At 35.6% G+C, this 14,130-nt stretch overlaps 1 long non-coding RNA gene across 1 annotated transcript; it reads left to right on the top strand.

The window, feature by feature from the left end:
* The first annotated feature begins 301 nt into the window (after positions 1–301).
* LOC128937020 (uncharacterized) lies at positions 302–9,855 on the top strand. The gene is made up of 3 exons (XR_008483020.1): positions 302–387; positions 8,461–8,532; positions 9,747–9,855. It is a non-coding gene; the product is annotated as an uncharacterized LOC128937020 (long non-coding RNA).
* Positions 9,856–14,130: the final 4,275 nt, after the last annotated feature.

Raw genomic sequence — 14,130 nt, 5'->3', positions numbered from 1 at the left:
TGTCTGTTCCACTATACTACCACTTCCCTGTTGGAGTCATCCCTCCATAGCTAAGTTTGTCTTTTATATGGTGTGCTATATACCATGATGCAATTTATCCATTGTTGGGAACCTGGATAACAGATCTTGACCCAACAGGTAGGTTTATTTAGATATCTAAAATACAGTATATTAGCACTGTTAACATAATACTGTTCTGAAATGTGATTCAACTTTCAATTTCTTTCTTGAGAAACTGGTTTATATGCTTTAATTTCTATTGATTTTTAAACAGGAAGAAAACAATTATTACGAAAAACAAAACCCAAACAAATGTTCAATCAAGATATAACTTCTATCAAAAAATCTTCAGTGAGAAAACTTCAGTTTACTGAAGGTTTGTACATTGTAAGCTAAATATCATTGAGTTTGCATTATGTAGTTTGCTTGCATATTGTTGCACTTCACTTCTTATTGTATATAAAACATTTCATTATCAAGATGGGGGTCTTAGGTATTAAATTATTTTCTGAACATTTACCACAATACTCACACTATTCTTGTTCAGTACAAATAGTTTTGCAAGTGATTGTTCATATTCAGCAGAAATACAGCAGATACAAACAGCACAAATATGTGTGTTTAAAGAGGTAAATAATTGAGAAAATTCTCTGGGCAACTCATCCCAGTGTCTCAACACTCTTATTGTAAAAAAATTCTTTCTTGTATCTAACATAAATCTACCTGCTTTCAGTTTAAAACCATTGCCCTTTGTTCTGTCACTGCAAGACTTGGCACAGAGTCTCTCTCCATCTTCCTCATAAACTGCCTTTGTATACTGGTGTGCCTGTGGTCCTCTGCTCCCCAGGCAGAGACAGGTTGGGACAGGTCTCTTAGGTTCAGCCTTTTTTTTTTTTTTCCTAGGAGAGGTGTTCCAGATCTCTAATAATTTTTGTGGCCCTTCTCTGGAACTGTTCTAACAGATCCAGGTTTCTCTTGGCACTGGGAGCTTCAGAGCTGGGCACGGCAATCCAGGGAGGGTCTTAGATGAGCAGCAATCCTGCTCCCTTGACAGAGAGGACACCATCCATGGACTAACCTCCATAGAGATGCTTCACAGCTCCACCAGAGTACATAACACAGTGTCACAGATGGCCACAACACAGAGCATCACTATGCAATTTGAGAAGGCTTTAAGCATTTGCCCATGCACAGTAACACCATACCTCACCAGAAGGCCTCAGGTATCTGCCCATACAGAAAAATATCAAATCACTTCAGAAGGCTGCAAGCATCTGCCCTTCTTGTTCTTCAGCCCAGCCTTTTATACCCCTGATGCTGATGCATTGCACTGTGCGCCCTCTGTTCCCTTTGGTGGTTGGGCAGTGCCCCTGGGCACTCCATGGCTCACTGCTGTCAGTGCTGCTCACCTGCTGCTCTCAGCTGTGCCCATTGGGGATGAGACTCAGCCTCAATTACCACAAACTGTGTGCCTACAACACAGCACTATGAGCCACTCAGCAGTCACATGGGTGAGGAAGCCAGTCCTTGTGCTCTACCCCTCAGCTTCTGTCGTCACAAAGCTCCATATAGGCTACTTTTTATTCTCCTGTTTTCCTCTAAATTCAAGAATCGTTTACCCTATTTGATCTGTTCATCTACTTCCCTCTGCACTGTATGTAATCCAATGAGATCACTTATTTGTATATTTAGGTTTCTAATTAATAATGCAGATATATGCTTGCTGGCGCTGAATGTATGTTGTCCTTTAATTATGTTTTTAAAACAGATGAGGGCCCATAAACCAAACCACATTGATAGAGAAGTAAAATAAAAATGCACCTTATACTGATAAAAATATTACACGTACTTACTTGTATCTTAGTCCAATGGGCAGTGCAGTATTATTTCTGGATATATTTCCTTATGCGTATCATGATGAATAATGACATAATCGTCCTGAGAAATTCTGTGAGTTTGTTTTAAGCAATATATTTTTCAAGTTTAAATGATGATTTTGGCCTTGTGCACATTACTTTATACCAAAACTCAATAAAAAGATTCCTGTCTATGTAAATAATTAATTTTTGCCATTTTCAACTTTTAATAATGTATACCTCATCTTTAGTTGGAGCTGTATGCTTGCTCACCCACTCTAGAATTTTTTGGATAAGTATCAGAAAGAACATAGACAAAAAAAAAATTGTAAAAAAATTATAAACAAAATTAATCTATTCCATAAATAATTTCCTTTCCTGTAAAAGGGAAATTTGAATGTTGCATCTACTTTACTTGAAAGTGATGCCATAACAGAATCTGCAAGTTTGTTAGTAAAGGGTCTTTTTATTCATCTAACTACTGATTCAAATGAAATACACAATAAGATCATCTGTGTTTATGCTCAGAAGAAAGTCAGCATTTCTCAATAATAAGAGATCAAAGAGGAATGTTGCTATTTTGGGAAATACAGCAAAATAGCTGCTTCTGCTATTCAGAAAAGGAAAGTGTAATTTGGTAAATGTCAAGAGGGAGAGCTTCTCAGAGTCAGAAGGCAATAAATAAGTTCAGAGTGGAAGGTTCAACTTACTTTCTACACCACTAGGTACAGGTTGATGGTATAGAATTACCATAAAAAGTATTTAATGTTTTTCCAAGTATTTTGTGCTAAAAGGAGAGTGCAAATGTATCATAGTATACTTCAATTAGGCTAATCTTCACAGAGGGACTGACTGCTCCATGTGTGACAGACGCTTGTGGAAATATCTGAGGGCTAGGTGCTACAATATGAAAACATATCAAGAGGACACCAAGTTGGAACAGTTGTTATCAAAGTGGCACTGCTAGCATTTGTAATGATGTCCTGCAGAAGCTCTGTTCACTTTCACTGACAAGCAGGCTGGCCAAATAAGTTGTCCCTCTGCTGGCACTTGTGCCATGTGGCAGCGATGTGACCGACCTGTCAGCAGGCAGCGCGCCATCCCGACAGATGGGCGTGAGTGCAGCTAGCCAAGGATATTTTCATTCCATGTGCAGCAGATGTACGCGCCTATTAAAAGTGTTGCTCCCTGCTGAGAGAATCAAAACAGCAGTTTGCCTTGAACTTCTTTTTTAGAGTTGGCAATATATGGCACCACTAACCCAGCTCAGAACTTGATTGACATGGAGTATCAGGGGATACTGTGAGGAGAGGGCAAGGAGTTCAAGGTAATCTCCTATACTGTTGTTATTTAATTCTTTAGGAATTAATAATTCTTCAAAAATTTTTGATAGCCTTCATGCCAATAACATTTGACACAGAGAAAACCATAGAGCTAAGAGCATGCCCTCTCTGGCTAACTTTATCAAATATACAAGTTGTACCCAGAGACACTCTAAAAGTTGCACTTGCAGCACAGCATGGAGAAAAATATTTCCCTTCCAGGCAAAATTAATTGTGGTCATTACTTTAATGATCAAAGCCCACAAAGGGCAACAAAAGTAGGCTCTATTACTGTATAAGTAACGGAACATTTAATTTCCACTATTAACCATATTTTTTTAACTAGAGTAATATATCCATAGAAAGGGGATAATTAAAAATACAGGCTGTTTTTATCAAAATTATTTGTACTTAACTGTGGGGACAATATACCCATTAGTGGCTTTTAAACAGTAGCCTTTTGGCACATCTAAATTTTTGCTGTCTGGAAAATAAAACAACAAAGGTATACTGTTTCAGGCAATTTCAAATGCTTGTATTGCAGCAAAGCCTGCATTTTGATGGTTTGTATTTAAAAGACTTTTATTAGTGTTGGTATGAAGTTGCTTTGAAAGAATTTGCTGAGAAGTGGGATGAAATGTCTAAATTTGATACTCTATGTCTACTCTATGTCTCAATTTGATGCTCTATACCAATAAACCTCTGATTTTAAGGTGGGGGACATAGCAATACAGGAAGCAGGGCAGACTGAAAATATCTTGCCATTTAGATACAGCCTTTACTGTTGTCAAGATATATAATGCATTTTTTTCCTCTATTTAGAACTTGCAGAAAAAAAGAAAACTTCAATCCTTTCAAAGTGCTGTATTACCCATCCTAGAAACAATCCATCAACAGAAATTTGCTTCTATCAGTGTTTTAGCTTCAGATCTTCAATCACTGCTGAATCAAAAATTTGTAACCTCGCTCTAACCTAGTCCATGTTTGTGAGTCAGCACATAAAACACACACTCTCCATCACTGGGAAGTGCTTGCTCTCTAGGACACTGCCCTCCTGTAAGTATGAATAAGTTCTGCAAGAACATTATCAACCTTTCTTGTCCCCAAGTTACCCAATTCCAACCATTCTATAAAAAGTAAGGGTCTCAGTTTGATATAGTTGGTTACCTCCTTCTTTCATCCAAGAGCTATGGCTTCTAGTGTTGATGATGGCTACTGCCCCCACACATGAAACTGATGAGGCTTTGGAACATAATAATAAACTCACCTTTCCATTTAGCAGTGATCCTTAAATCCTACATTTCTAAAAGTTTTTTCTCTTCTTACTGGCTAAATTCTGTTCTTGGATCTTGCCTGGGTATGGTCTGACAGAAAACTTCCTCCAAGTAACCTAAAAACCCAATCTACACAGCACAAAAATAGGAAAAGTCTTTCTGCTGCATCCTGCTTCTGATCATTTCTAGATATGATAGACTTTTACAGTGCATAGAAACAGATGCATAGCTAATTTCAGCTAAAATCCATGCCATCTCTATTATTTCTTCCCATTTGGAGGCTGGGAAGGCACAGAATTAAATGCTGTCCCATACATCAATGATTTATGAAGCTCTAAATATAAATAATTGTTCAAGATCCAGTTCTGTGCATGTATTATTCCCACACCAGGTGTTATTTTCCTTGTTTGCTTGTGGAGGTTGTTTGTTTGTTTGCTTGCTTTTGTTTGTTTTAGTTAAATTCTTCTATAATAGAAATTTTCAGGTTTTTTAGTTTTATTTTAGGGGATTATAATATGCAAAGTGTTCTTATATATATTAAACATTACTGTTGTTGAAATTGTTGGGATGCAAACTATGATTTTTTTTGTGAAAAATAAACCGTGCTCTGAAAAGTTCAATTACTAAGCATTTGGGACATACCAAGATTTGGATGAAGAAATTATTTTGTTGGTTTTACAGAGATGTAAACTAATTAGAAGTCTGGCTGTACAATAAGTCCAGAAGACAAAAGAAAGGAGCCTTTTGTTACTTCTTGTATTATACAGTTCTGAGATGTTTCTTCAATTTTCAATCTGCTTTGCTAAGAGAGTAATCTAGGAGGTTGTGTTTATATGTACATATATATGTATGTATAGGCTTGTGTTTACACCTTACCTTTAATTTCAGCCTCATGCACAGTTTCAGACAAATAGATCAAGTATCTGAAAAGACAGTGCTTTTCTATATGTTTTGGGAGAATAAGTGTCTAAATAGAAAGAGGTGCTTTGTAACATTCTCATGAGGATATGAAAGTAATGGGTAAATGAATCTGGTATCAAAAATTCCACACAGGAGCACCACTGAGACATGAAGTCCTTCGGAAAAGGGCTTTGTAAAGTGCCACTGTTCCCAGAGTAATAGTTTAACATTTTATGGTTATTCTTGCTTGAGATCAGGACTGCATGAAGAGTGTCAAGGTATGAAGTCAAAATATAAAAACTAAATTGTGCTGAAGTCTGGAGGCACGCATGAAGAAGTTGTTGCCTTACTTCAAAGTAGCTTAATCTTCTCACTTTCATATGTAGACAAGCCTTGTATCTACTCTCATTAAACAGTTGTGGAAATGTCTGTCACTGCCCTGAGTTGACATATCTAAAGATACATTTAGAGAATGTGCTGATGTGATGAGAAAATGTTTTAAATGAGGATGGAAAAGAAGTGACTCCAGCTTTAAAGTAACCAAGAGAAGAGCTACTTGAAACAAGCTAATGTGGATTGAGTAATCCACATCTTAAAACTGACAATTAAGTGAAAAGCAAGACGGAATCTTAACACAATTACTTTAAAAAGTAGCAATAGGAAGGATTATGTATGTTCAGAATTCTGTAAAATTAATAGGCAACATGAAATTTTCATGCTGGTGGTTAGAAAACTACTACTGTTTTCCAATAGTTGCATTTTGAAAAATAAAAGGCTTCAATCAAATTGCTAATTTCAATGTGTTTATATTCAGAGTTTGTAGTTCCAAGTACTATAAGGTTTTTTTGCAGGATTTATAAACAGATGCCATTTTTGTTATTGCCCTTGTTGTACTCAAAAAAATCATTCTTAGAAGTAAAAATAGCTAAATTATAACTTACATCCATTGGGAAAACTTGTTGCCAGAAAAATAGATTTGTGATTAAATTTTTTTCAGAAATTTTCTAGGTTTCTTAAAATGTTCTGAGTGTTACTTGGAAATTGTAAAAGAACATGTTTTTATTTTACATGTGGTTTTTAATAGAAAATTTTCAAGTGTGAATTATTTTTTCAAAACATGCATATTTTCCCTTAGGAAAGGGAGATGGAAAAAATACCCAGCAATCCAACCCCAAATTCCTTTCTTAATGGAAGTGTTACTAATAGGACTAAAATAGCAAATATAATTGTTCATTAATCTTTCATTGGTCTTTCCTTTTTTTTTTTTTGACTTTCTGAAGATACTTTGAACTTGTTTGATTGATTTGCACACTTTGGATGTCACAGTTTTATTCTTCTATATCACCATGTTTCCTTGGGGTAAAACTGCAATGTGAGGTGTGCACATAGAATTAGTTTTAGCTCTTAATAGCCAAACAGAAAATACTGGTTCATAGCAATAAATGTCTGCTCCTCCAGATGAAAAACATCATTAAAATATTCCTTCTCAGATACACTGGATGCATGTAAATTATTTGACAGTTGGCCAAGCAAGTACACTTGAGGAAAAAATTATGAGTGAAGAAAATGATAAATTAAAGGCTATAATTTAGTTTTGAAACTAATTTAAAGAATAGTTAGTCTGGAAACTCTGTTTCATCTGTTTATTTTGTTGCTATTTACGTTCCCAGTAATGATTCTGCTGAGATTTCTACCTCAGATACGATAGCAAAGACTTAATTGCTGAAGTTCACGGAATGGTCTTTTATTCTTGCACCGACTGAGAATATTTCAGCAACACACAGTTTGGGAAAAGAGGCCATGCAACAAACAAACTGCTCCTTTTCCAACAGGGGAAGTGGCAGTTCAGATGGCTATAGCCTTCCAAAAATCTCAGAAAGAAACTTCCAGCAGCATGCTTTTATATGATCGAAAGACAAATTTGGTATTATTGACAGTGATGCTGATGTTTTGGAGGGAACTCCAGGTCAAACCAAGGACTGCATTCACAACAGCAGACTGCATCTTTTTAATGTATTGCATATTTGAGATGGAATTGAACACAGCAGGCACACTTTTATGTGCTTGTCTGAACAACATCAAAGTAAGTCATTATGTAAATATTGGAATGAAACTTTTAAATTTTAATTTATAACACTAGATTTTCTTTCTGAACAAAATAACATTTCATAAAAAATTGCATTTTTAATAAAAATCTGTATTTTTTTGGTTACTATAACTTCAAGTTCAAAAGTTTTGGGCAGCTCTTGATATAACTGTAATTTTTGTAACTCTGAAGTAACTTACAAACTATCAGGTCCAGTGTTTGATTTGCAAAGAGGATGTGGCTGAAGTAATGGTGCATTTGCATTTTTTAACAGCTTCACAGGAAGTATATGATGTGCTTTCTGTTACAAGGAATAATTTTTTGTAGCTTATATCATAAAAATCTTAGAAATCAAATCAGTTATTGAGAGTTCTATGCTGTCTATTTATTTCCAATCAGACAAAGAGGAATTTAATACTGAGAGAAAAGAAAAAGCCATTTGCACAGCATTTTGGATGGAACATTTAAACTGTAATGCATCCCTAGAATACAATTCCAGGGATGTATTGCAGTCATATGATCACAGAGTGATTAAAAATCCATAATGGAGTATTTCTTTCCCAGCTATACACATAAAAAGACCTCTTATCCTTACAATTTGACTTCCATCCACTCAAACAATTTTTTCATTAGGTACTGTTGTGGAAGGTAATGCATCTAAAAGAATGAACCCTATTTTCAGTTCATCATCCTAAAAGCTCTTTCATGATACCCCCTAAATGGAGATGGCGAGGCACACCCTGCTTATGATTTATCCTGAGAGCAACGTACATTTTCGAAATCAATGGTGAAAATGTCTGTAGGTGTGCACACATGCATGTGCGCATGCATGTAGTGGTACTTCTGTTTGCCCTTCATTGAAGCAGTGAAGCACAAACAAATTGAGAGTCAACAAAGTTAAAGCAGAGGAAATATTATTGAAGTTCTGCTCCTCTCTAATTTTGTACTTTTGTGTAGTGGCTCACTAAAGAAATAAAGAAATTTAGATATTCAGTTCTCACTTTGAGATTTTATTATTCTAGACCCTGGAAGAAAGAGGCTGCTTGCTCACTCCAACAGTGAATGAGATGCTGAAGCAATATGCTTGAAATGTGGTATGTTTTAAGAAGACCAGGAGAAGAGCTGGCATGCTGAAGAGCTGATTTGATTTTTTTTCTCAACAAGTTTCTTAGAGGAAACTTCATGCCTCTGTAAATTTTGTCTTATTTCTATCTGTTGACCATTATCACTAAAAGGATACTATTATTAAAGGTATTAAATAATATTATTACAGCATGACATGAGAATGGAAGCAAGTGCCAGTAATACTCCTATGCTCGACATCAGCATAATTTTTGTAATTTGTTCATAGATTACTTGATTATCTTTGTGGGTCCCTTCCAACTCAGAATATTCTGGGATTTTGTGGCTTTTCTTACTTTGCACTCTACAACTGCAAACAAATGTTGTCTGTTCGATAAATACACATTACGTAAGGCATACACATTAAATAAGGGACCTGTATCCTGAGAAAAAGCATCAAGTCTGTTGTGCATTTGTTCCTTATTCTTAAAAAAACATGAAAAAAATAACTATATGAACAAACAAAAGAGACATAGATGCATGTCATTACAGGTGAAAAATAGTAGCATGACACAAGTTCACTTGTATGAACTGTGTAGGTCCATTATGTAAATGGAGCGGTCTTCATTAGACTGTGCTGGTAATTAAAGACTGACAGGCTCTTATCATTGTGGAAGAATTTCCTTTCCATTACCTTTATTGACCTCCTACTCACTTTTTACCTTGGTTTAATATGCACAGCATGAAGTCTCTAAATTATCTAAATAGATTTATAAAACTTCCCTAATAAGCTGCAAATTAGGTGATTTCTTGCTGATTCTTTTCTTTATGACAAGAGTTAGTGGTCTCACTAGTTCCACTGACAAATTTGTAAGAATATGTGATGCAGGATAAGGGCCACGAGTGTGAAACTTCCTAAGCCTCTCAGACACCCTTTACACCTGCATAATCTGCAGCACTGATCAGTCAGTGCATCTATGGACCAGTCTAGAACATATAGAAATCAAGGGAAATACCCACTTATTTTTTTCTCCCTTTATATTAAATTTCTTTGTGGAAATTTGCAATTATCTATGACTGGAAATGCATAATGCATTTGGGTAATTAATTATAATTTTATATTGTATTGCCAAAGAGTGGAAGGGGGTAAGGGACAAAACCAGGCTCTCCAGTGGTGGACAATGAGATGGTGAGCCAAAACTGGAGGAAATGAGCCCTAATGGGATCCCTTAATTTGCTTCACCAGGTGTTGGCTACAAAGTACCACACCTGAAATGCTTCTACAATAATGGCCTCAGTGTGAGGAACAAACAAGAGGAGCTGGAACCTTTGGCCCACTCCCAGAGATTCGACATCGTTGGTGTAAGTGAGAGCTGGTGGGATGAGTCCTGTGGCTGGAATGCCCTGCCAGATGGCTGCAGGCTCTTCAGGAGGGATGGGCAGGGCAGAAGAGATGTTGAGAGGTTGGCACTGTATGTAATAGAAGGGTTAAAATTGAGTTAATTGAGCCCATTTTCAGAATTGTCTGTCTTCAGGTAACTCTGTTTCATGACTAGACCATGTCATATGCCTTGTTTAATCATTTAGGTTAAACCTGTAAACTTAACTATGCTGGTTGCTGATGAAAAGATCAGATGGCCAAGATTTGGGATGTGGGATTTAAAATATACTATAATTAGACTGCGTTAGGTATTTTGGATTTATGTAGCCTATGGCTGCTTTTCATCTATTTTGTCCTCATTGTCCTCTTAATTTCCTAGTACACTGCAGAGATATGTTAATTTACTACTCAAGCTGAATGTAAGGTCACAGTGTCTCACTTTTGTTTGTAGTTGATTGCTTATCACCTATTCGAGACTCCATTTCTATTTACCATGTATTTTTGATGATTGGGCCTCAGTAAGTCCCTACAAAAGAATACTGATCATGTTTTCTTTTCTCTCTAACAGCTGCTCAGTAATTTCACAAGATGTAATGTAAGTCTATTCATGAAGTAAAGTGAGACCCTCTCAGCTCATGTTGATTGTGCTCATGGAGGTGCTCACCAGTCTGTTGAATACATTCTGCAATTATTATTATTTTTTTTTTTGAAGTAGGAAGAATGCATGCTGAAGATCACATGAAGTAAAAGTTAAGCCTCTTTCTCTCTTACACACAATACACAGGCTGATTCCCATGGAAGATGTGTAGGTAAATCCTCTGTACAATTTGGATATTTCAAGAGGCGATTTTGTGAAACCATTTATGTCCAAGCCCAGTGCACTTCTCCTCCCTGATCATTATTGTCAGCAGGCACTCAGTTAGATACTGAAACAGAGTCCAGATGCAGATCTCAGATGTAGTAGAGGAGGTTTTTTTCATAAAATATTCTGTAAAAGTATTTGAGTTCTTATGTTCAGTACTTATGTGAGAAAATAAAACTGATGATCTAGAATTTTAAAATATACTGTATTTTTATAACTTAAAAAATGACAAGTGAGAGAAAATGCCAGATGGACTATTTGGCTTAAAGTTCTAACAGAAATGGAAACAGAAGATGACAATAATCAGGCAAATATCATTTCATGAGTGAAAATTCCCAGAGCATCTTGGTTTAAAATTATTGAAAGAGCTACATGGCTGGCTTACAAGCATTTCAAATCAGTAAGAATTAACAATTTCTGCTATAAAATGTACAGAGTAATTCTCTAAAACTTTGTCCAATGAGGCTATCTCTATGTGTGTCATGCTTTACTTCTTCAGTTGGTGACTGTCTGCTTTGCATAAAACACTTACAAAATTTATTGGACTAGGGAGGCAGAATATGTAATTGTTCATGACTGGAATAATAGCACAGTGATTATAGTACTTACCTAGGAGGAGGGATTCTTTTAAGGGAGCAGGGGTGGGTGGTGGTGGTGGAATGAAGGCACAAATTCCTCTTTGCTGCATGTGACAAATATGATACTTGTAAAGCAGTAGAAGTTAATAAGCTTGGCACCTGAGAGGTAATTTTTGGAAAAAGTAATTATCACAGGTAGTACATGCTCACAGAAAATAATGGATATCCTTTTTCCATATATGAAATATTGCCTATAAAAATTCTGCTCAAAATTTCCATGCAAGGCCAAGCTAGCTTTTTGGAAAGTATACCACAAATTTCCAAATGTCAAAATATATTATATAAATATTTCACTTAAGACTCAAATTTTGGGGAAAAAGATGCAGAAGGCATAATATTCTAAAATCCTACCTCTAATAGTCAGGAAGCCTCTCTGTATCTTCAATATGATTTTTCTTCATTTTCAATTTACATAATGGAGAGTGATAAAAATGAACTGATTTGTGTGCCACATTGATCTTAGAGCCAAATTAATTTCTTTTATGATAAGGACCATTCGAGAGATAAACATTCTATGTTCCTGGGTAAAATAGGAAGTATGAAAATTTTCTCCTTTATATGTATCTTCTATATTTTTAAATTAAGGTAGGCAACATGTATAGGTTCCTTTCTAATAACTCCTATAATGCCTAAATTTATGTTTAAATTAGACACTTGCAGTGTATATCAAATACATTCTTAACCATTTATCTGCTATTTTCATACATCTCTAATCCATGCTATTGTATTTGTTTGCTACAATGTGATTGTAGGAATCTCTTCTCTGCCAAGATGCTAAAATAAATGTTTGAAAATGTTATGATTCATGTTGCCAAGGTTTATTTGCAAGAGCATGCTAGCAGCTTCCCAGTGGAAATACCTTTTCTTAAAAATATCAAGAGAATGAGTATCCAAGTCACTTTTGTGTCACATCCAGTGAATAACATTAAAAAATTTAAAAATTTATTATCTATTTAGTAAATAATACCAGGGAAAGAAAGGGGTAGGATGTTGCAAGTAGGGGACAGATTTAAATTAGGTGCTTTAAATTAGAATAGAAACATTAGTGCATTATCTTCAGATGCTTAGCTCTTTCAAACTGTTACGTTAATGTTTTTTACGCGTGGAAAACGTTAAGTATTTTTCACATGTGTAGGCTAAACTTTCAGAATAAATGCCCTAGGTAAGCAGTTCTGCAGTTAGTTAAAACTATGGCTATGTATCTTACAAATTAAATTTACGAAGCTGCAAATTTCTTCCAGTTCAGTCTGTCTCAGAATTTAATATTTTAAGGACAGATCTAATGGGGACTGAAATGTTAGATTACCCTAAGCCAAAATTTCAAAATAGATTCCTCCTTGCAGATTCAAGAATTCTAAGTTTTCTACAGATATAGTGGTACAGAAAGAAATAGAGTCTCTGGTGATGCGGATGATAAGGAAAGCAGACATTTAGTATGCAGTACCTGACTTGGAGTCTAGTAGCTATGGATATAAGTGCAGGGAGCTGATTTCCATGTTCCCAGGCCTGTTTATACATTTTACATGAAAAATTTTTCATTTAAATATTGAAGTAACTGGAAGAAAACAGAATTCACCTCTCCCAATTCTGATCAGCTTTACAGAACTCTTTAAGCAGAAAGTCATACAGGTTTTTGCAGGCCTGGGAAATTGTTGAGCTTTGCTGCAGACTAAAAAGCTTTGAACCACTTCAAACAGTAAGAAAAAGGCCATAATTCTACCCAAACTAGGATACCTTGGTGGCTCTGGCATTCTTGTGGAAGATGTGGGTTTGCATGTTTCCAGTGTTAACAAGAGAAAAAAACCCATCTCTACTACTAAAAAGGGGGAGAGCCCTGTATTCAGATTAATAATTCCTGTGTTGAGACAATGCCATGTATTGAACTTGCCCACTGGAGATTAATAACATGAAAATTCCCTCCATTTGAAGGGAGGAACCAAAATTTCCCAGAGAAGTTGCAGAGTCAATGCTTCCAGCGTAAGAGAAGCAATCCACAAGCTTTCCTTAGAGCTTTTTGCCTCCCTACCAGTCCTGGACTCATTCCTTCTTGCTCCCAATTTACACTCTCCTTCTTTAATAAGACCCTAAGATCTCACAATTTACTTGAAACAGCAACCTGATGCTTGTTTCTGCCTGAGGTTTCAAACATTTAGGTCAGAAGCTGCAGCAGCTAGGAAGTTTATGAAATTGAGTTCAGCAGGGCTTTTGGGCCAGAATCACTTGATTTAGGGCTTGGAAACTTACCTGAGACCATTTTCACACCTATTTACAATTTTGGAACTGAAAATATTTCCCTTTGATAATACATATAAAAGATAGCTAGCTCTAAAACATATGGAGCAAAAATTCCCTATGCTTTCTTAATAATAATTTATTAGGACAGACCTTATTGTTATATGACTGAATATTAGCTTTTGGACCTACTTTGACATTCAGCCTTCTATCTCTAAATTTCTTTTTCCTATTATAGCTTCTGACATTACAAGATAGGTAAAATTTTATATATGGGTAAAATTTTATATATAAAATCACTGAATTAATCAGTGTTCATTGCTATGAAAGAGAATGAAAAGGTTTATTGATCTCTGTATTAAAGAATAGCATGAAAAGAACATGACTGAAGGTATGCTGAAATAATTTTTAATTAATTTTGAATCCTGACATTACAGCACATTTTTTCTGAAATTTAAAACACTTCTGGAATAAATTGCTATCAGATGCTTCTCCCTTTGTTCTTTAGAGTTCTATG

The sequence above is a fragment of the Melozone crissalis genome, unplaced genomic scaffold (genome assembly GCF_028551555.1).
Source record: "Melozone crissalis strain CALT ecotype California unplaced genomic scaffold, PUWL_Pcris_2 ptg000018l_1, whole genome shotgun sequence".
Lineage (NCBI taxonomy): Eukaryota > Metazoa > Chordata > Aves > Passeriformes > Passerellidae > Melozone > Melozone crissalis.
This window is presented reverse-complemented; position numbering and strand designations above follow the sequence as displayed.